Source organism: Pelobates fuscus, chromosome 4, assembly GCF_036172605.1.
Source record: "Pelobates fuscus isolate aPelFus1 chromosome 4, aPelFus1.pri, whole genome shotgun sequence".
Lineage (NCBI taxonomy): Eukaryota > Metazoa > Chordata > Amphibia > Anura > Pelobatidae > Pelobates > Pelobates fuscus.
In genome coordinates this window covers 327,685,245-327,707,814 of record NC_086320.1, presented here as the reverse complement: position 1 = coordinate 327,707,814, position 22,570 = coordinate 327,685,245, and the positions used below count along the sequence as shown (strand labels likewise).

At 39.7% G+C, this 22,570-nt stretch overlaps 1 protein-coding gene across 1 annotated transcript in view; it reads left to right on the top strand.

The window, feature by feature from the left end:
* The first annotated feature begins 1,262 nt into the window (after nt 1–1,262).
* HDAC9 (histone deacetylase 9) overlaps nt 1,263–22,570 on the top strand; it is a 581,709-nt gene continuing 560,401 nt past the window's right edge. Inside the window, exon 1 of the mRNA XM_063452394.1 lies at nt 1,263–1,482. The gene's annotated coding sequence lies outside the window, so the exon portion shown is untranslated. The remainder of the gene's footprint in view (nt 1,483–22,570) is intronic.

Genomic DNA, 22,570 nt, shown 5'->3' with positions numbered 1-22,570 from the left:
CTGCGAATAAGAAGCTGGCCGAATAAGAAGCTAACTTCAGCCTGCGAATAAGAAGCTGGCCGAATAAGAAGCTAACTTCAGCCTGCGAATAAGAAGCTGGCCGAATAAGAAGCTAACTTCAGCCTGCGAATAAGAAGCTGGCCGAATAAGAAGCTAACTTCAGCCTGCGAATAAGAAGCTGGCCGAATAAGAAGCTAACTTCAGCCTGCGAATAAGAAGCTGGCCGAATAAGAAGCTAACTTCAGCCTGCGAATAAGAAGCTGGCCGAATAAGAAGCTAACTTCAGCCTGCGAATAAGAAGCTCACCGAATAAGAAGCTAACTTAAGCCTGCGAATAAAAAGCTGATTGAATAAGAAGCTAACTTCAACATTGTTTTCTAATGTTACACTAGAAATGAATGCTAACCATAGCATGTTCATATAATCATAAGACTATTTCCATTTAATAATGTAATTTAAAATTTTCTTATTAGAATGCAAATGGCACTGTACCACATGCTGTACTGATACAATAAGTAATAAATAAATAAGTATTTGATAAATGATCAGTTGAAACAGTGTGTGTGTATATGTGTGTATGTGTGTGTGTGTGTTTATGTTTGTGTGTCTGTTGTGCAGGTTTATATAGATATATATCATCTATGTCTTAGCGAACATGTGCCTAGGTAAATAAATACAAATATAACAGTTATATAGAAGAGAGAGAGGCTGAGGGAGAGGCTGAGAGAGAGAGTGAGATACAGCCAGAAAGAGAGATGGGAGAGGTAAGATTTATTCTATAACATTCTTACATGATATAAATAGACACAGAGTGCAATAGGCACACCTACACAGAGCTGGGGTCTATAAAATTATTTTTCTAAGTAAACGCATTAATGATTATTCTAAGCCCCTGTGTGGTGGAAAGCATCAGAGGTGTTGATTAATCTGTAGAGCTGCAGCAAAAAACAAAAACAAAAAAAAAATGAAATTAAAAAATACACGAGAAGAAAGCAATGGGTGCAGGCAGTAAGCCAGGTGCTATGCTGAGTCAAGGCTTCCCTTGGTGTGCCCTGTGCCCACTGTGAGATGCCCAAAGCCTTGACACTCTTGATACTGATAGTGAAAGGGATCCTGGGTTGTTGGCTCAGGCAGCCTCTCCCTCTCTATTGAGATGCTATTTTTAGCAAATCCTACTCGTGTCGCCACGGGCTCTGATCACATCTTTCTCATTGCCTCTCTCTCTCTCCCTCCCTCTCCTGTGCTTTGCCTCTACCTCTGTCTGCAGATTTCAAAACATCCCTGTGACTGCTCTCCATCCCTCCGCTCACTGCCCTGGAAATTGGATCAACAGCAGCAGCACTTATCTCAGGCAGAGCCAAGCAACTTTTTCTTATGCTCCCTTGCTGATCTTTTTCAAGCCCCCTTTTTTTTACCCTCTTTGACAATGGCACATACGGACTAGATTGGAACTTCACAGAACAGCTGGTAAATAATTGAGAGGTAAGTGGCAGTACCCACCAACCAGCTGATGATCCCTTTTGGGGGCAGATCTGTCAGTTTGGGGAAGGAATACCCTGTACAAGCCTTTTTATTACTGCATTGTGATTTATTGGCAGACAGCTAGCATTAGTGCTGCAATCCTGCAATTATTCTATATACGTACAAAAAAAGAAATAAAAAAATAACAATAAAATTAAAGAATGTCCATGGTAATTAAAATACAGCTGATATTGTTTTATCTATACACTCAGTAACGACCCTCATGTCTCATTGTGCTGGCAGTTTGTGTTAATTAAAGATTAATTAAACAGTATTTATTTAGTATTTTACAGATTTTTCTATGTTGTCTCAAAGTAGCATTCTAAGTTACATGGTTAACCCTGCTGTAGTGTTTAGAGGATGGATTGCTAGTTGCAAAGCCAGTGACATTTTTCTAATGCTCTATAGCTTATAGAAAAACAAGTCAATGTTCTGGGAAGGAAAGCAATAAGTGACAAGCTGGTATGTGTAATTAAAGCTTCAATGGGGTGTCACATTGGGACATGCAGGTAGGAAACAGGTGGTTCAGTTTTCCCATTCAAGAAACATTTCTGTTCTGCTCTGTTTTACATAAAGTAATCAGATTCTGGGGAGGTACTGTAGATAGACTTGTGGAATAATGCTAGCAGTTAAAAAAAAAAATTATAAACAATGTATGTTAGAAAATAAATTATTATTAATATGAGTTTCTTACACCTTTCTAATGTCAGAAAATTAAAAAAGATATGTATGTCTAACATAATTCACTATGCTTTTACATTAGGATCAATCAGGTGTAATGCCCATCAATCTCAGCCAGCTGAACTGTCTAAAACAGGCTTCCCCAAACTCTGGCCCTCCAGATGTTGCTGAACTACAACTCCCATGAATCTATGAATGAAATAGATAGGCTGAGAATCATGGGAGTTGTAGTTCGGCAACATCTGGAGGGCCGGAGTTTGGGGAAGCCTGGTCTAAAAGGTTCATGTCTGTGCTGTGTGTATGCTGTATGGGTGTGCAGGTAATGAGTCACACTGCTGGTAATTTTAGAGCTGATAATACAATGTATTAACTGGTAAAGAAAAGATTGTGTTTAGCATTGAGTGTTAAGGCAGAGGTTTTATCAAAGGTATTCTTCCTATTAAAGTAGAATTTGCTGAATATATGTCAGAATGAAGTGTTAGAGTGAGTTCCCTGATTATTGTTAAATATTATTGGGAACATAACTGATATTATTAAATGTATTATTGGTGATTGCGACATACAACTGTAAAAGTAAATTAACCCTTTGATTTATTAATACTATCCAGTGACGCACTTAACTGTGTTCACATAGAAAACATGGGGTTTATTCACTAACAAATTTATTTAGAAAATTTTTAATTGTTGGAAATTAAAAGTGAATTTTAAAATTTGAGGCCAAAATAGCTGGATTAGAAAATTCCCCCAAGTTAGGTAGGCTTTCAGTTTGGTTATTAAGACAGTAAATGTTAATTTGACTTTGAATTCACTTCTTAACAATTCTCACTTCTGTAAATAACCCTGTTAATTCAAATGGCATGATAATTATTCCGAATTAATAGTGAATATGCAAAATATTTTTCCGGTTTAGCTTTTTTTTAACCTAAAATTTTCAATTCTTGTGTTTGTTTACCATGATTCTTATTTTCATAGAAAAAAAAAACCAAAGTGTAGATAATTGCTAAACCAGAGTTGTGGTTTGCTTAACCTTGTCAAGTGTGAAAACATTAATAATGGAATTGCTTATTCATGTTTAATAAAGGTAATCTGTTCATTAAATAGTGAATTGTAACGATGAAAGCAAACTATTAACATTTGTGCTTAAATAGCAGTTGAAAGAAATTAATTTTAGATTTTTTTTTTTTAAACTCGTCTCATTGCTTTAAGAAAACGCAAGTTGATTTTGAAGGCGCTGTTTTATCACTGGACACCATAACAAAGTATAGCATTTGGGTTTGTAACACACCTTACAAAACTGCATATTCCTCTTTTGCTTGTTTTCAGAATATTTAGTGTAGAATTTGTTCACCTGGGGCCTAATAGTTGTTGTAGGAAAGCAATTCCTATTGTTCGCACTTATACAGAGACATTCAGCGCCTGATTGCTTCATACAGAGTGCTTATTACACCTGTTTACTGACTAGGATGTCTTTGAAGAACCTGAAAATCAGAACATTTTAGCTGCTGTTTTACTTTAACTCCCATCTCGGTAATTGGTTTCTGGTAGAGGTCTAACCGATATGCTGCAGCTTGTTATGTTTTACACCCAATTAAGCTAAAATTACATTTTATTTGTCAGAATTGAAACTTGTTTTCCTGTTTGAACTGATTTCATACCACTGCTGCTACAGAATCCAAATAGCAAAATTTAGATTGTTATAAATTGGTTGAGTTTTGTAGATACCAGTATTAAACCAACATTGATGATCAAATCTATTGAGGCAATTTTCAGACTTTTATTTGACATAGCTTCTCAGTTTGACATGCACTTGTTTTGGCATTAAAATAATCTCTACCTAAAAAGAGAGCAGCATCCATTAATCCAGGGGTCCTCAAACTCCGGCCCCCCAGATGTTGCTGAACTACAACTCCCATGATTCTCTGGCTATCTATTTAATTCAAATAATCTTGGGAGTTGTAGTTCAGCAACATCTGGGGGGCCGGAGTTTGAGGACCCCTGCATTAATCCACCCAACCAACAAGCCAACCATCCATCCATACATCAACACAGGAAAGGAGTCAATAAGTCTCCGTATAATGTGGAACCACCTTCCTAATTCAGTGTAGAACAGCAACAACAGTACAACACTGGTTACTTACAAAATTGCAGTTCTGCAACTACTGGTACATTTATTATAAAGTTATATAATAATGGCTGTTAATCGGGTGTGCCCATCTTTCTTTTGTTAATACGCATTATTATAAAGATCGGCAAACAGTGCAAGAAACAAAATAGTTCCATAAAGAGAACAGTATCTGCAAGCAAAGACTGCGTAAAGTTTTTAATGCAACTATATCCCTTACTCATGAGCTTATGAATAAGGGCAATTTAATACAATGCATTAGGCAGTCTTTCCCTTTGATGCTTGCTGATTACTTCAAATAAAGGCGACAGTAGTGGCAATATTGGGTGTAGTCAGTGATCTTTTTGGATTGTTTGAGAATAGACTGTGATGCAGATGTAATATAATACTGTACTGCAGTATCTTGTAATATATATGTATAAATACTCACATATTGCATGAAATGCCATTTCTGGCAAACTAGTGTGTGATCTGCCCAGGCAGATTAAATATTCAGTGCACAGATTGACTGGCACTGTGGAGTCTTGCCTGAGCTTGGTAGCATACGCCGCCCTTAAGACCTCCCACAGTAATGATATTGTGGTAAAGGAGTGAAAGAGATAGAAACACAATGATTGTGGTTGTGTCTCTCCTCTCTTCATATATCATTATAAGGAGAGGGCTTAACTAATGGCAATAACTGTCAGACTACTACAACCACTAACTACAACCAACTTCAAGTATACTGGCTGCCATAAACCAAGATTTACAAAAAGTCATAATAATATAATACAAATTCATGACTTATAATTTCAAGTTCTATGCTACCAGATTGGCCTAAAATATATTCAACACTCAACAATTCTGAACAATTCCATGACACACTCACTAGTGGTAAATTTGTACTCGGCAAGGCTGAATTTTCACTAGTCAATGGCTAGTGGGCAAGTGGTTAGCTTGACCCCTTTAAATATAATATAATATAAAAAATATATAAATGCTGTAATAAAAAAAAATTATATCTTGGGGTTTTGAATGCATACGTAGTCATCTGCTTTAGTATTTAACTTTTTGGTGATATATTGGTTGAACTGTGCATTTATGCGCATTAAGATAATGAAATACATTTGAATTCTGTTCTAACGTGAGTAGACAAAAACTATTTTATTTTTTAGATCTAAACATCAATCTCTCTTTCAGATGTACAGAACACAAACTGTGTTTCTGCGGTAATGGTTTAATAATATAAGATAAGTTTGTATTTTCTAAGCGTGAATTTTTACAACAGTACAAGTTCCAACTTTGATGGTAATATAGAAAATAAGCAATCAGGACAAATGATTTATATTTAGACTATGAGGGTGAAATTAACCCTTTCAATGATGATGGGTGAGAAACATACGTTTCTATATCTACAACCTAATAATACAATGTTATTGGACTGAAGGATTATGGGAAAAATAAATGAAATGCTCAGATTGTACCTTTGCATTAATCAGTTATGATTCTGATGATCCATTGGATGCTGTTTTCTATTCACAAAGAGTCAGCAAAATTATGCACTTTATCACTCGGTGGGGTTTTTGAATACCAATCTCCAGGGCCGGACTGGGAACTAAAAGCAGCCCTGGAAAAAAAATTCTATACCAGCCCCATAATGCATCGCGCCAGCATAGTGTGCAGATAGGAAAGCCGGAGAAAAAAACCTTAAAACTGAAAACTATCACTCAAACGTGAAAGAAAGCAGTCATATGACTTCAAAATAAACATTGCATCAATGCATCTCTATGGGGAGCGTTCAGCGCCTCCATGCAGAGCATAGAGATGCTCAACATAGGTGCTGCATACTGTACAGCACTGGACTAGGAAGCAGCTCTAGTGGCCGTCTGAGTGACTGTCACTAGAGATGTTCCTAGGCAGCAATGTAAACACTGCCTTTTCTCTGAATATATTTCAGACTATAGACACCAGAACCACTACATTAAACTGTAGTAGTTCTAGTGACTATATTGTCTCTTTAATACAAAGTCTTTCTACATTAAACTGTAGTAGTTCTAGTGACTATATTGTCTCTTTAATACGAAGTCTTCCTGTGTGTGTCTCATTCTCCCCTTCCCCAGTCCCTCTGTGTTTCTTTTGTTCATCTTTCTCAGCCGCTCTGTCTCTTTCTTCCCAGGCCCCTCCTGCCGGTTACTGTGTAATTACACTGTGTGACCCACGTGCCGGTGCGCACTGGGTGGTCGCGCACCGGCCCAATAGTATGCCAGCCCACCGAGAAATTTCCCAGTATCCCGGTGGGCCAGTCCGGCCCTGCCCCTTTGTGTCTTTTTTCTCCACAGACTCTCCATGTGTCTTTTTACTCCCCTGCCCCGCAATGTGTCTCATTACCCCCAGCCCCTCCATGTGCCTTATTAGCCCCCCACATGTCTCATTAGCCCCCCAGCCCCTCCATGCATCTCATTAGCCCTCCATTTGTCCCATTAGCTCCCTCCCAGCCTTGTATGTGTCTCATTAGCCCTCCCACGTGTTTTAGTAGCCCCCATGTGTCCCATTAGCCCCCCAGCCCTCCATGTGTCCTATTAGCCCTCCCTCCCAGTCCTCCATGCATCCCATGAGCCCCCTCCCAGCCCTGTATGTCTTATTAGCAGGGCTCGAGTCCTGCAGGAACGCGTGGAAACGGCATTCCTGCACTTTTTTCACAGGAGGAACGCCGTTCCCCCTGCAGGCACTCAGGGGGCGGCAAAAAATGCCGCCCCCAAATGCCCTGTGTTCCCCCTGTCATGGGGGGGGGCACCTGATTGCCCCCCCCCGGCGAGCTGCTCTCTCCCTGTCATGCTCTCTCCCTGTCACACGCAGCGAGGGAGCTGTGTCCTCTCTGCTCCCTCTCGCCGCGCGCCGTTTTCTGATGCAGGGAGCCGGAATATGACGTCATATTCCGGCTCCCTGCATCAGAAGACAACCCACGCGGCGAGAGGGAGCAGAGAGGACACAGCTCCCTCGCCGCGTGTGACAGGGAGAGAGCAGCCCGCCGGGGGGGCAATCAGGTGCCCCCCCCCATGACAGGGAGAGAGCAGCCCGCCTCACTGCAGCCCCACTGGACCCCAGGGACCCATCCATGCCAGCTTTCCTAAAAGGTAGGGAGGCTGGGTGGGTGGGCAATGTTAATTTTAAGAATTTGTATATGTATGTCTGTTAGTGTATGTCTGTTAGTCTATGTATGTGTGTGTATGTCTGTTAGTGTGTGTGTATGTCTGCTAGTGTATGTGTGTGTGTATGTCTGTTAGTGTATGTGTGTATGTCTGTTAGTGTATGTGTGTATGTCTGTTAGTTTATGTCTGTTAGTTTATGTGTGTATGTCTGTTAGTCTATGTATGTGTGTGTATGTTAGTTTATGTCTGTTAGTGTATGTGTGTGTTTGTGTCAGAGTGTGTGTGTATGAGTGTATTTACGTGTTAGCATATGTACGTGTGTGTGTATGAGTGTATGTGCTTCTGGTACTGTATGCATGTTTGCGTGTATGTGCTTCTGTTAGTGTATGCACGTGTGTGTGCGTATGAGTGTATGTGCTTCTGTTAGTGTATGCACATGTTTGCGTGTATGTGCTTCTGTTAGTGTATGTTTGTAAGTGTCTGTCAAATCGGTGAGAGTCTGTTTGTCATTTAGTGTGTGTGTGACTATTAGTGTGTGTCTGTCAGTGTGTTTGTGTGTGTCAATGAATGAGTGTGTGTCAGTGAATGTGTGTGTGTGTCAAATCAGTGACGTCTGTGTGTTTGTCACTGAGTGTGTGTGTTACTGTCAGTGTGTATCTGCCAGTGTGGGTGTCTGTCAGAGAGTGTGCTTAGAGGGACACTATAGGCACCCAGGCAACTTCAGCTCATTGAAGTGGTCTGGGTGCAGTGTCCCAGTCCCCTTAAACCTGCAAGTGTAATTATTGCGGTTTCTCAGAAACTGCAATAATTACCTTGAGGGGTAACTCCACCTCTAGTGGCTGTCTACCAGACAGCCACTTGAGGGACTTTCGGGTGGTTAGGTGACCAAAAGTCGCCTAACTGATGCTGGACGTCCTCAACCTGTGCATGAGGACATCCAGCATCTGCTAAATACCCATAGTATTTTAACCCCATCAGTGTCGAGTGGGGTAGGGGAGGACATGAGGGAGGGGGGGCACTATAGGGAATTATAGTGCCAGGAAAACAGCTTTGTTTTCCTGGCACTATAGTATTTCTTTAAAAGGAGCAGGAAAAGGTGGAGTCTAAAGAGGATGGGGTGGGTTCTTAATCAGGAAGCGGTGTGCCCTTGACAGGAAGGGGTGGTAAATTTAGATTAGGGGGTGCTCAGGTATAGTCATGCTTAGGGCAGCACAAAATTAAAATACACCACTGTGTGAGTATCTGAGTATGTGTGTCTGTGAGTGTCTGAGTGCATGTGTGTGTCTGTGAGTGTATGTGTGTGCACGCGTTTATATATGCATACGAGTGGGGTTTTTTTTTGGCGGGGGGGGAGTTCCCACACTTTTTTCCCCAGGACTTGACCCCTGCTTATTAGCTCTCCAATGTGTCTCAGCAGCATCCCTACATGTGTCCTATGAGCCCTCCCAATGTGTCCCATTAGCACCCAGCCCTCCATGTGTCCTATTAGCCCTCTCTCCCAGCCCTCCACATGTCCCACTAGCCCTCCTCCCAGCCCTTCATGTGTCCCTATACCCCCCTCACAGCCCTTCATGTGTCCCTATACCCCCTCTAGCCCTTCATGTGTCCCTATTGCCCCCCCAGCCCTCCATGTGTCCCTATAACTCCTCCCAGCCCTTCACGTGTCCCTATAGCCTCCTCCCCAGCCCTCATGTGTCCCTATAGCCCCCCCCCAGCCCCATGTGTTCATATAGTACCCCCATGTGTTCCATTATAGCCTCCTCCCCACCCTCCATGTGTTCCTATAGCCCCCACCCCCCATGTGTCCAATTATAGCCCCCTCTCCAGCCCCTATGTGTCCCTATAGCCCCCCAGACTCCATGTGTCCCATTATATCCCCCTCCCCAACCCCCATGTGTCCCATTATAGGCCCCCCTCCCAGACAAAGATAGACAAAAAAGAGGGGTGCATAAAACAGACAATCACTCATACACAAGCTGTAAAATATACCTGTTCCAAGGCCCCCAGTCACCGCTCCAACAGGGAGATAGAGGCAACGGTTTGCTCGTGTACGCCTCTTTATGTTCTGTTACAACGACTTTTCAATGGCGCGACACCTAGCAACCATTCGGCAGTTCTCTCTTAAATTCTCTAAGATTACATCAAACAATTACAGCTAATCATGGACTACATATTTTCCAGTCTTTTTACTTCAAATCACCCTGTTGTGGTTCTTGTATAGCCCATCCTATTATGCGTTATCTTGTTGCTGACCATGGCTTGTTTATCATTTATTTTACTCTCCATGTTCCGGATTTTTAGCTTGTCTACTATTTTCCTGTTTTCTCCTTCCCTTGATTCTGCCATCACTTTTACTTTTCTGTACGTTAAGTTTGGCCACTCTAAGGCCCGGTAATATGGCCTCTATACCTATGTTGTATATTAGGCACTGTGTGCAGGTTCCCTTACACATATCGTGACACAACCTTAGAAACAGCTCCCTCACCCAGTAACACAGGCAGTCCACATCATACAGACAAGTACTACAAGCAACCCACATACCCAGACAAGTACTACAAGCAACCCACATACCCATATTTAACATATAATAGCCAACACATACACATAACACAACAGGCAGACCACATAAACACAAACACTACTACAAACATCTCAGATACACACAACACCAAAAACAGCCTCCACTACACACACAGATAGTAAAATCAACCCACATATACACATTTGACATCATAGACAGCCCACACACATTCATAGCATGAACAGTCCATATGCATACACATATCACCACATATAGCCCCACATACATAAATACCACAAACAATGCATACACATACATAGCACAACAGGCAGCTCATAAAGACACATACAGTACCACAAACGGCTCCCACACACAAACATCCCACACACATGCATGAAATGCTGCAATCCCCTCCATAGACACAACGTCACCATAAACACACATAACACCTGTCACGATTCTAGGAACCAAAACACGCTAACACACACACAGAACAGGTGCAGTACCGGACCTTAGAGTGGCCGGGCTAAGCACACAAAGAATAATCAGGAGACAAGCCGAGTAAGTGGAACCAGAAGACAGAATAACGAGAGACAAGCCGAGGTCAAAGGGTAGGAGAAAGTCACAAGGTCGGATAAACAAGCCAGAGAGTACGTAACCAGAGAGAAACACAAGCAGAACAGCAATACTAGAAAGCAAAGACCACAACAGGGCAGAGAGAGAGACAGGAAAGGTAAGTATTTAAACCCATTGCTTAACTCTGATTGGATAATTTCCAATCAGAGTTAACAATCACACGTGGGAGATATCTATACCTCCCACTGTGATTGAGGCACTGTGCCTTTAACGCCGGGTCAGGTGGCTGACCCCGGCGTTTACAAAACTGGGCGGTCTCCCAGCGTGCAGCGTCATGCATGCTGCCGCTGGGGGACGAAGAGAAAGACGCGAGCGGCATCCGAGGCTGGGAGGATGCCGCTCGCCGAGCGCACGAGGAGAAGGGGACCGCGGACAGCTGGAGGGTGAGTGCCGCGAGCGGACTGCAGCCTCCCCTCGCAGCCGCCCGCAGGGTTCCTGACAACAACACATACATTCCACACACATGCCTAATGCACAAAGACAATGGATACAACACCAGGCACAGCACGCGTATGCACACATAAAACTTTACAAAGCAGCTGCTGCACCCATATATAACACACGCAGAACAAGCATAAATGTTGCCTTTAAAAAATTGGTCTGAAACCTAAAGCTTTACATTGGCATAATGTTTCCTAATGGTTGCCAACCCCTGTAGTTGAGAATCATGGGAAGAATATATGTGTTTGCATGAAGATTTTCTTTATACTTTGTAAAGGCAGAATGTCGTTTTAGAATTGACCAAGAGAGCCATATGGCCATATGTATACAGTACATGTGAGCATTAGTCACTTCTAATGACTGAATTCATAAATAGTCTTATCTCATGCCTAAATGTTCCTCTCTAATTTGTGTTTTCTGTGATCAAAAATATTATTTTAGCTGTATGAGATGTTAGTATATGCGCATTCTAATTAAAGATGTTGATGTGGGAATACATGAAACGTTGGAAAATTAAAATGGGTAGATTTTCATAATATTCTCCATTGTAATCTAGTTAAAGCTATAACAGAAGGCCGTCTCATCATTTTTTACACTCCCTTTCTCTTGCTTTGGAGAGTTTTGTCTGCACAACAATTGTGATGTTGTTTTAGTTTTCCATCTATCAATGTATAATATTATAATATGTTGTAAAGATAATATATCCACAACCCTTTTTTGAATTCAGAGCACTAGACAATTTAAATCCATCTGACACTACATATTATGAAATCCACATTCTCCCCACACTGTTAGTAGGTTTAAATTCCCCTTAATTGATGTTTTTTTTTTTTTTTATAGATCCAATCCAAAGAAATCAACACATTTAAAAAAAAAAAAGAAAAAAACTAAATATTTAACTAGGATAACATTTTGTCAGTCAGCAGAAAATATTTATCAGAGTAAAGAAGAAATACCAATCTCACATACATATTCCAACTTTTTGTTTTTCATATCCTGAACGTTGGTTTCAACATTCGACCTATCTAACCCTTGTTTCCACCTTGCGCCCTTGACATCTGGTACATCTTGCTTTATCAGTATCACAGTCTGTTAGTGGGTATCAATATAAAAAAAAATGAGGGTAATTATTCATGAAGAATAAAACCTGTTTCACAAAGGCGGAAATAGGGGAGATTTTGCATGAAATATACTGTTACATATCCATAGGTACTTACTGGCAATGAAAGTGTTGATGTCCCCTGGACTTGTGAACTTTCTGTGTAATCGACAGTTTGGAAACTGAAGATGATAGAGTCAAAGGTTACAGGACAGCTTGGAAGAGGAATTTTAAATTTACATTTACGTACAATTTATGGAATAGGCTATTTGGATAAATTGAAGATTAACGTGTAGAAGTTGGTACTTTTCAGGGATGATTGAAGCATGTCAATAGTGAGTAGGAGATAAGTGCAAGTTTTTCTGAGCGGATGAGTTTCCAAAGAGTGGAAATTGGAAAACATCTGACAGTAAATTGTTCCAAAGTACAAGTGAAGCATAGGAGCAAATACTGGAGCCTCAAGCCAAAATTACAATAGAAGAGTTGTGTACATTATAGGTGGGATGATGAGTGTGTTTGGGAGGTTATTTGAAAAACAAGGAAGGAAGAGATTAAATATTTTTTTTTAGTTGACAATTTAGTTTTAATCCCTTTATTACTGGCTAACCAGAAAAAAAGATCATTTAGGTTTCATGGTGTAGCGGAAATAAACACTAATTAAATTGATTTAAAGAATTAATGTAATAAAAAAGAGAAAATAAAATCATCTTATATTTCTTGTTTCACATTATTTGTTAATCTCTTAAAAATAATCAAAGAGGTTTAAAAATAGCCCATGTCCACAAATCTTCCAACAAGCTCAGAATAATTAAGATCAAATATACAGTATTGAATATGTCACAATTGTGACTGTAAAAAAAACCAAAAAACAATAAAATGCAGAATTATCCTGCTCACTTGTGTGGAAGATTGAGATTCTAGCATGTGTTGGGCCTAACAAGAGTCATTTAATATAATTTTTTCTTTCCTCTGGTTTTCTCTGTGAATAAACCTTAGCTACAAGTCAATGTTTTGTATAGGTCATTGGGGCATTTTAACAGGTTTCACTTAACACTTAAACTGCCAGTAATTTCAATGACAGCTAAGCAATGGACTAATATAACCAGTTCTTCTCTTCGATGCAATGCATCCAAATCTTTCTTTTTGTAGGTATGTACTTTTCACAACTCATAGAGCCACACATTGCCAACATATGTTAGTTGATAATTAGTCCAATAAGTTTTTGAAGTGTGCTTTATAAACTGGAAAAGAAGACAAAGTAAGACTATGGGTGAAACGCGTCTGCACAACACTTTCCGAACAAGGAGCTAGACAGCACACAGACAGATCATGCAGGGACACATTCTTTTTCATTTGCTTTGAATTTTTTTTTTTTTTTTTTTAAAGATTTAATGCAGGCTATATTCCACCTGCAGTTTACATAGGACATTGTAATTTGTTCTTTGTATTTCAACATTCATTGTTAGTTGAGAAACCCATTTCCCCAACACTGCAGGACCACACGAATTCAATAATGCTAAACCTTATTGGCTCACCACACACATTTAAAACTATAAAATGCTCTTCTATAGTATATATTCCATTATGTGGTTTGAAAAATGATCTGCCATACTGGAATACATGTGGATCATTATTTTCACATTTTACTTGACATTATTTTACATTTTGAATGTTTTATTGCAATCTAAGTCATTGTTACATAGGCAAGATGTGTATCATGTTGCATATTACACAGTAGAAATTTTTGTTAATAGTCACATATCTAAAGCATGTAAAAAGAAAGCACTATGACAAAAACATGGAGAATTCTTAAAAAGCACAATTTGTAAAGGTAACTCAAGTAATCAGTCGAAATTATTAAAATGACCCGAGAATTATATGAAAAATGGCAGTGAAAAATAATAAATTTAAACCAAATAAAAGTGGATGTAAAAAAACTTGTTGAAACCTAAATATTGGAGGAGTGGATTTGCATGACAAGCAAAGCCTTTCTGTTATTATTATTTATAAAGCGCCAACAAATTCAGCAGCGCTGTACAATGTACTGTTAAGCCCAAGGTACTCTAAATAATGCAATTTTCGCCAAGTAGCCCAAGTATTAGAATCCATCCTGTACTTACACTTTCTTTAGGTTTTAAATGGTAGCTGTTTAATTGGTTGACAGTTTCTTTTTCAACATTTAAAATATATACATTTTTATTGTTGATAATTTATAAAAGTTATTATAATTTATAATAAATATATTAATTGAAATAGTGACAAAAGCGCATCACATTTTTAGTCTTATAAATTGAAGGCTAGTTTGGGCAGGTCCTTCTTTACTTCTTGTTTCTATAAATATTCTGTATGTCAATCACATGTCACATATCTCCATTCTATAATTGTAAAGTGCTGCGGTACATGCTGGCACTATAATAATAATAATAATAATAATAATAATAATAATAAATAGTCTCTGCAGCAATAACAGAAACATCTTCATTGGCCTTTCTATGTTACTGTGGCATTCTTTAAACTATTAATGCAATAAAAAACCATTACCGTTAATGTATGGTGATACAGTAACCTGTATAGGATTTGAGATGGCAAGAGGCCAGGACGTGGAGAGATATCCTCTTATCGTTTCCCCCCCCCCCTTTTTCTCCCACCCCCAAGTTGAGTTTTTGTTTTCTTCCCTTTTTTTTTTTTTATAAAACTGTTTTTTAGGCCTCAAACTCACTAGAGTTCAGGTGCATCACCTAATTGAATGCAAGTCTGTGCTTGATATTTAAACTATTTATTTAATCCATGTTTACCTACATGGATCTAGGGTCGGCATTTTCATTTACAATGTCTAGATGACTCTAACACTTTTTAGCTCCTTGAAGTGCTATGTTTAATCAACATGTGTCTCATGTTCCATTGTATGTCAATGCAATTTTATGGATCTTGGAGTTTTATGTAATTATTTATTTTCTGTTTCGTCGTGACCTTGTGTCCCTTACTGCTGTGAGTGTGACTTTGGTCTGCATATCTGGCCCTTTCTTGTAAGATTCAGACCTCTGATAAGTATTACATGCTATGAGTGCTCCCTGAACATCACACTTTGTGAGTTGGGCCTCTGATGGGTGCAAATCACTTTCAGTGCTCCTTCCCAGTTTGGCATTTCTTTTTAAGTCAGATCACTTATTTATACAAATTTTATGTATAAATCAGACAATTTAAAAAGTGCTATTGCAATATTAATCTCTCTGGATTGCTAATATGATGTTAACAGTGAAATGTTAGAACTCATTTACTCTTCCTTCCTTCCTAAATGTAGGAATGGTGTAACCCATTATAACTTACTTTACTGTCTGTAGATTGTCATTTTCAGCACACTTGCAGGTATTAAATGAGTAACTAGCGTTTTCGGGCACAGATATTCATTCCTCTAAAGACCGCTAACCATCCCTTTTGTATGAATGCGGGTGAGTGAAACTTTACAGACTAACCTTTGTTTCAAAAATAAAAAAATCATGAAAAGCAAAAAGGACTTATATGCCTTAAAATGCTCTTGAATAAATTTAGAGCAACATCCGAGGCTGCATTCCTGTAACTCCACTCCTATACGCACATCAACATAAAGAGGTATCAACAGGTAAGGAATAGGTGCTGATGGTGTATGAAATATATTGCCACTTTAGATTAAAATGGGAAGGCTCCGTACAATCTGCATATGAAAACCTTATATTGCTTGGTATCAATACATGCGAGACAAGCAGAATTTTTGTTTTTTTTTTATCTCGCTTAGAACACAGTATTTACTCATTTGATCCTTTTTGTGCTAGTTGTTCAGACTTGTACCTAGAACTGTGTACACTCTCAGTTTGTGGTTAATTGAGTTTAAAACGTGTGATAGCAGTATGGGATGAACTGGTACCCTGCTCGGGATTCTGAAAAGCTATCATCAGGCTCTTAGCTGGCTATTGGGAAAATCTAACAAGTTACAGAGGAAGATTTGATAGATTTTATTTTTTTATTTAGGCCACTGCTTGCCTCTTACTGTTGAACAAGTTTCTTCTTTCCAAAATAAATAGGAAGAGGGCGATGAAGCTTTAAAAGCAAGAAGGGCTTCCTCATGGCTCTCCCCTAACCTTCATCACACACAAAAAGCACCACCCACAGTCCGACAACTCCCATCATGCACATTCAGCTTCTTGGCATATGCACAAAGCTCCCATTACATAAATTTAGTCACACACAGATGTGGAATCTACATTCATTTCTTGCAAACACACACATGTAGTCACACACAAATATGAACACACATTTGCAGCCCTCCAAACATTATCATATAGTCAGCTTTACCAAGATGCAAGAAAAGGACTGAGAGGGAGAGAAATGGTAGGGAGAGAAAAGTCATCTCCAGAGAAGAAGGAGAGGGCCAGCTTCACCCAACACTCTCATCAGCCTCAGCCAGCAACTGGACCCCAAGGAAGCCACCCTCCTGCACACAATAGATATGTTAATAGAATGGTGGTTATAAATATAAGAATTCTGACAATTATATTTATTTATTTATTACTGGTATTTTTAAAGCGCCAACATATTCCGCAGCACTGTACAATTGGGGAAAATGCCAATGCAATAAGAACAGACCGTACAGAACAGACCAGCAGGTAGAGGGCCCTGCTCTTGAGCTTACAATCTAAGGGTGTGTATGCATGTGTTAGTGTATGTGTATCTGTGTGTCAAGATGTGTGAATGTGTTAGTGTGTATGTGTCAGCTTGTGTGTGTCATTGTCAGGGCCGGCGCTACCATAAGGCGGCCCAGGCGGCCGCCTTAGGGCGCACCAGCCCTGGGGGCGCAAAATCAGGCTGATCGGAAGGAGGGAAGCGCACTGCGCTCCCCTCCAACCGACGACCTAATGTAGCGTGGCCGAGCGCCCGGTTCTGCGGGCGCGCGAGGGAGCACTCTCCCATGTGTGCTTCCTCTTCAGCTCCCTCGCGCGCCGCATACTGATACCAGAGCCGGTAGATGACGTCATCTTCCGGCGCCGGCATCCCTACGCGGTGCGCGAGGGAGCTGAAGAGGAAGCACACATGGGAGAGTGCTCCCTCGCTCGCGCGTGCCCGCCAGCCAGCCTGCCTACCCGCCCGCCAGCCTGCCTACCCGCCCGCCTACCCGCCCGCCCAGGAGCCCAGCAGCACCACTGGACCCCAGGGAATCCCTTCAGCACTCCAAAAGGTAAGGAGCATGTGTTAGTGTGAGTGTTAGTGTGTGTGTGTGTCTGCTAGTGTCAGTGTGTGTGTCTGCTAGTGTCATTGTGTGTGTCTGCTAGTGTCAGTGTGTGTGTGTCTGCTAGTGAGTGTCAGTGTGTGTCTGCTAGTATCAGTGAGTGTGTCTGCTAGTGAGTGTCAGTGAGTGTGCCTGCTAGTGTCAGTGTGTGTGTGTCTGCTAGTGAGTGTCAGTGTGTGTCTGCTAGTGTGTCAGTGTGTGTGTCTGCTAGTGAGTGTCAGTGAGTGTGTCTGCTAGTATCAGTGAGTGTGTCTGCTAGTGTCAGTGAGTATGTCTGCTAGTGTCAGTGTGTGTGTGTCTGCTAGTGTGTCAGTGAGTGTGTCTGCTAGTGAGTGTCAGTGAGTGTGTTACTGTGTGTCTCTTACGGAGTGTGTTTGTGTGTGTATTAGTGAGTCTGTTTGATGTCTGTTAGTGAGTATGTGTTTGTCAGTGAGAGTGTATGTTTTGTAAGTGAGTGTGTATGTCTGTCTGTCGCTGAGTGTGTCTGTCAGTAAATGTGTGTGTCTGTTAGCTGGTGTGTATGCATCTGTTCGTGAGAGTGTGTGTGTGTCTTCAGCACTTACCTTTCTCTAGCGCCGGACTCCCTTGGCGCTGGGGATCCCTCCGCCTCTCAGCTCCGAATGCTCTTGCCGCGCACGCATTCAAACCGCCCATAGGAAAGCATTACTCAATGCTTTCCTATGGACGTTCAGTGTTTTAGAATAACAGAAGCTCCTCTAGCGGCTGTCAGTGAGACATCCACTAGAGGCTGGATTAACCCTCCGTGAAACATAGCAGTTTCTCTGAAACTGCTATGTTTTCAGCTGCAGGGTTAAAACTAGAGGGACCTGACACCCAGACCACTTCATTGAGCTGATGTGATCTGGGTGTCTGTAGTGGTCCTTTAAGTGTGTGTGCATCTGCATGCACTGGCGTACATACCGCGGTCGCAGGGATCACAGCCCTGCAACCCCTGTGACCAGGTGCCCGTAGCCATGTGTTGGAGGGGGCGAGGATATGAATGACATCATATCCCTGCTCCCTGTGTACCACACAGCGCAGCTGGCGCCCTGTGATGGGGCTGGGCTGCAGGACAGGACTCCAAGGAGCCAGACAGCATGCATCCAGGGGACAAGAATGAACTGATGTAAGTATGTAATTGTGTATGTCTCTGTATGTATGTATGTATGTCTCTGTATGTATGTATGTATGTATGTAGGTCTCTGTATGCCTGTATGTCTTTGTATGTATGTTTCTGTATGCCTGTATGTCTCTGTATGCCTGTATGTCTCTGTACAAAATGTATGTGTCTGTATGTTTCTGTATGCCTGTATGTCTCTGTATGTACAAATGTATGTGTCTGTATGCCTGTATGTCTCTGTATGTACAAATGTATGTGTCTGTATGCCTCTATATATGTATGTGTCTGTATGACGGTATGTCTCTGTATGAGTGTATGTCTTTGTATGCCTGTATGTATGTATGTGTCTGTATGCCTGGATGTCTCTGTATGTCTATGTATGTATGTATGTATGTGTCTGTATGACGGTATGCCTCTGTATGTATGTCTTTATATGCCTGCATGTCTCTGTATGCATGTATGTCTCTGTCTGTGTCTGTATGTCTCTGTATGATTATTTCTGTGTTTGTATGAACCTTATTTTAAACGAGGGTGGGGGGCACCAAAATGCATCTTCGCCTGTGTAACTAAAAATCCTAGCACCGGTCCTGGTCATGGTGTGCTTATGTGTCAAAGTGTGTGTGTCAGAATGATTGTTAGGGTGTGTGTATGTGTCAGTGTGTCGTGTGTGTGTCTGTCAGACGTTTCCATGTGTCAGAATGTGTGTCTGTGTTAGGGTCTGTATCTGTCTGTCAGTGTGTTTGTATGTGTCATTGTGTGTCATGGTGCATGTATGTGTGTGTGTATCTGAGTTTGTGTGTATGTTTTAGTGTGTGTGTGTATCTGAATGTATGTATGTGTCAGTGTGTTTATATGTGTGTATCTGTGTGTGTGCTAATGTGTATGTAAATCTGTGTAACTATGTATTTATGTATGTGGCAGTGTATGTGTGCATGTGCATAAATTCAAGCAACCAAACACCAACACTACATGTAAACACATCCCAGCAATTAAATGCAACCATTACATACAGACACACCCCTATATTAAAATGTCCAAATTATCTAGAAACACCAACACTACACACAAAAGCACACCTGCATTTAAAAGCCAACATTGCACACAAGAACACCCATGCATTCAAGCACAGACACCACACACATGAAAATCACTGTCAACCAATGGCAACAGCACATGTAAATATACCCTTTCATGCACACGCATACTCCATACAAAAACATACTTACATTCAAGCGCACAAACACTGCTACAAATACAGCCCAGCAAGAATGGGAACATTTTAGACCAAAACTGACATAGCATTGTGGGAGTTATTTGTGTGATTTGGATCTACGTTTTGGCCTTCCTTGTGCTATAAGGTGCCCCTCCTCCATTTTTATTTAACCAGTGCCCTCTCTACAATAGTTCCGCCATGTATCTACTTATTTGTGAGGTTTGACACATAAAATTAAATGTTGAAATCCACTATAAACCTCTATAAAGATCTGTTCTATATATCTGGCAGTCAGCACAGAGAATGCATAAAGGAGAAATTAAATAATATTTATATTTTACCTCATTTGCAATGCTTGTCCTGACTTTGCTTTGCCTGAACTGGTTTGTGATATAATTTTCTAAATATTTCATATAAACTTTAACCAAAAACCTACATCATGAGATAAAGGTGAATCAGGTTATAGGAACTTTTTAATATAAGTGACAGTTCCCCTTTAATATATGCAAACATAATGCAAGTTCACAAGAGTACAGAATAGACACTAGCAAAATAAAATAATGTAAAACTCTTAAAGGAAGTTCATCGATTCAAAGTACACATATACAATCAATAAAGTGTTGTTACTTCTTCTATAACCTTTGTCTCCACAGTGCATCGTTGTGCTGTTTATTTACCAGAAGCGTTTGTTGTATTCATTTGCTTGGAGGAGGGGGGATTATATCAATTATGCTGTTTTGCTTATTTTTTATTTTTTTATTTCTAGAGAGTAAAATCTGATGAATTTTCTCTGCTGATTCATTTTCTACAAAAAATCTCAACTGCATGTATAAGATGGTGATTAAGTTGTTATCGCTAATTATTATGTCACAAGAACTGCTTCAATGTAAAATTCCTTTTGATTCTACAATGTAGCCATATAATTACTCTGTCTAAAATTTGGATATGAATCAATGGGGAATGGTACAAGTAATGAGAACACCAGTTTTGCCTCCTGTGTTAGAGTTCTAACTACTTCGATGTCGATGAGAGGCATAATGTTCTTAAAAAAATATCTACATTTATTTCCTGTACGGGTGAGATGGTTTCTGGGAAAATGTTATAGTATAGGTTTTCAGAGAAGTAAATGCTCATTGACCATCTACATTTGATAATTGATATGTTTTTAAACAAGTAAGAATTTATTTATTAATTTATTTTTGTTATTAATTTATTTATTTCAGAATATGGTAGTTAGAACTCAGCAGAGATTTAAGGATCAACTATATCTATCCATCTTTATTTTGGTAAATTACAGTTTAAAAGAGATATCAAATTAAATTACGCCTTTCAGATATTTACAGTGTTCAATCTAAGCATTATTTTGTGAGCAGCTCAACACAAAACAGTTAAGAAACCAGTCTTTATCATACACCTCAATAACTTAATCAATGAATGTATATATGTTGCATGTTGTTTTAGTTTTGGAGACCCATCTAGTGACTGCTGAAACTCAACATTCCTAAAGGGAATAGTTGTTAGCTGCCTATATACTGAAACAGAATATAATAGATGTGTAGCCCCTTAAGGACGAAGGCAATTGTCCAAGTAATTTTAAGTAATTGTCCAAGTTCTGATCAAAACAAAATATTTATTATGTATCATTTTGTCCAGGAGAAACAGGGCTTTCACTACACATAACAAATTTGATATGAAAAATAATTTAATAGAAATATATTATAAAAAAGTGTGAGAAATAAAGCAATGTTATTTCCTTAGTTCTGCATGGCATTTTACCTGTGAATGTCATAATATTATTAGCTTTTACTTCAATAAAATACACATATTTGTGTTCAGCGATGTCTAACAAGTACAACAGTATCCCCCATGTAGAGGTTTTATGGAGTTTTGGAAAATTACAGATCACATTTTATGACCAATTTGTGCAGAAATCCATATCATTCCAAAGGGTTCACATACTTTTTCTTGCAACTGTATATATATATATATATATATATATATATATATATATATATATATATATATATATATATATATATATATATGGCTGATTCTATCATCCAGTTTAAGACTGCATGGCAACCATAGATTTCGTAGATTAACTCTATATTGAGAGACATCTCTACTGCATTATGGGGGAAGCAAAAAAATCATAGAAAGGTTTTGGACCTCAAGAAGTGGAAGAGAAGGCCCCTGGTGGAGTTGGCAAATTAACTTTAGTTCAGAGGTATTTCTAGAATCCTTGTATGTTTGTAATGGATGCTACTGGACAAGGACCGTAACTATTACCTAAGCAAAATACATACAAGGGCCTCATATAGACCGTAGTGCTACTTTGTGTCCATTTAAACACTTAAGGACCAAACTTCTGGAATAAAAGGGAATCATGACATGTCACACATGTCATGTGTCCTTAAGGGGTTAAGGGGTTAAACACTTCTATTATATGCCTAGGGTTCACTACATTATTTAATGGTTCTATTTATGTTTTTTTCTCAAGATTATACAGGTGATACCCGAAAAATTAGAATATCGTGCAAAAGTTCATTTATTTCAGTAATGCAACGTAAAAGGGGAAACTAATATATGAGATAGACGCATTACATGCAAAGCAAGATAGTTCAAGCCGTGATTTGTCATAAGTGCGATGATTATGGCTTACAGCTCATGAAAACCCCAAATCCACAATCTCAGTAAATTAGAATATTGTGAAATGGTGCAATATTCTAGGCTCACATTGTCCCACTCTAATCAGCTAAGTAAGCCATAACACCTGCAAAGGGTTTAAGATCCTTTAAATGGTCTCTCAGTCTGGTTCAGTAGGGACC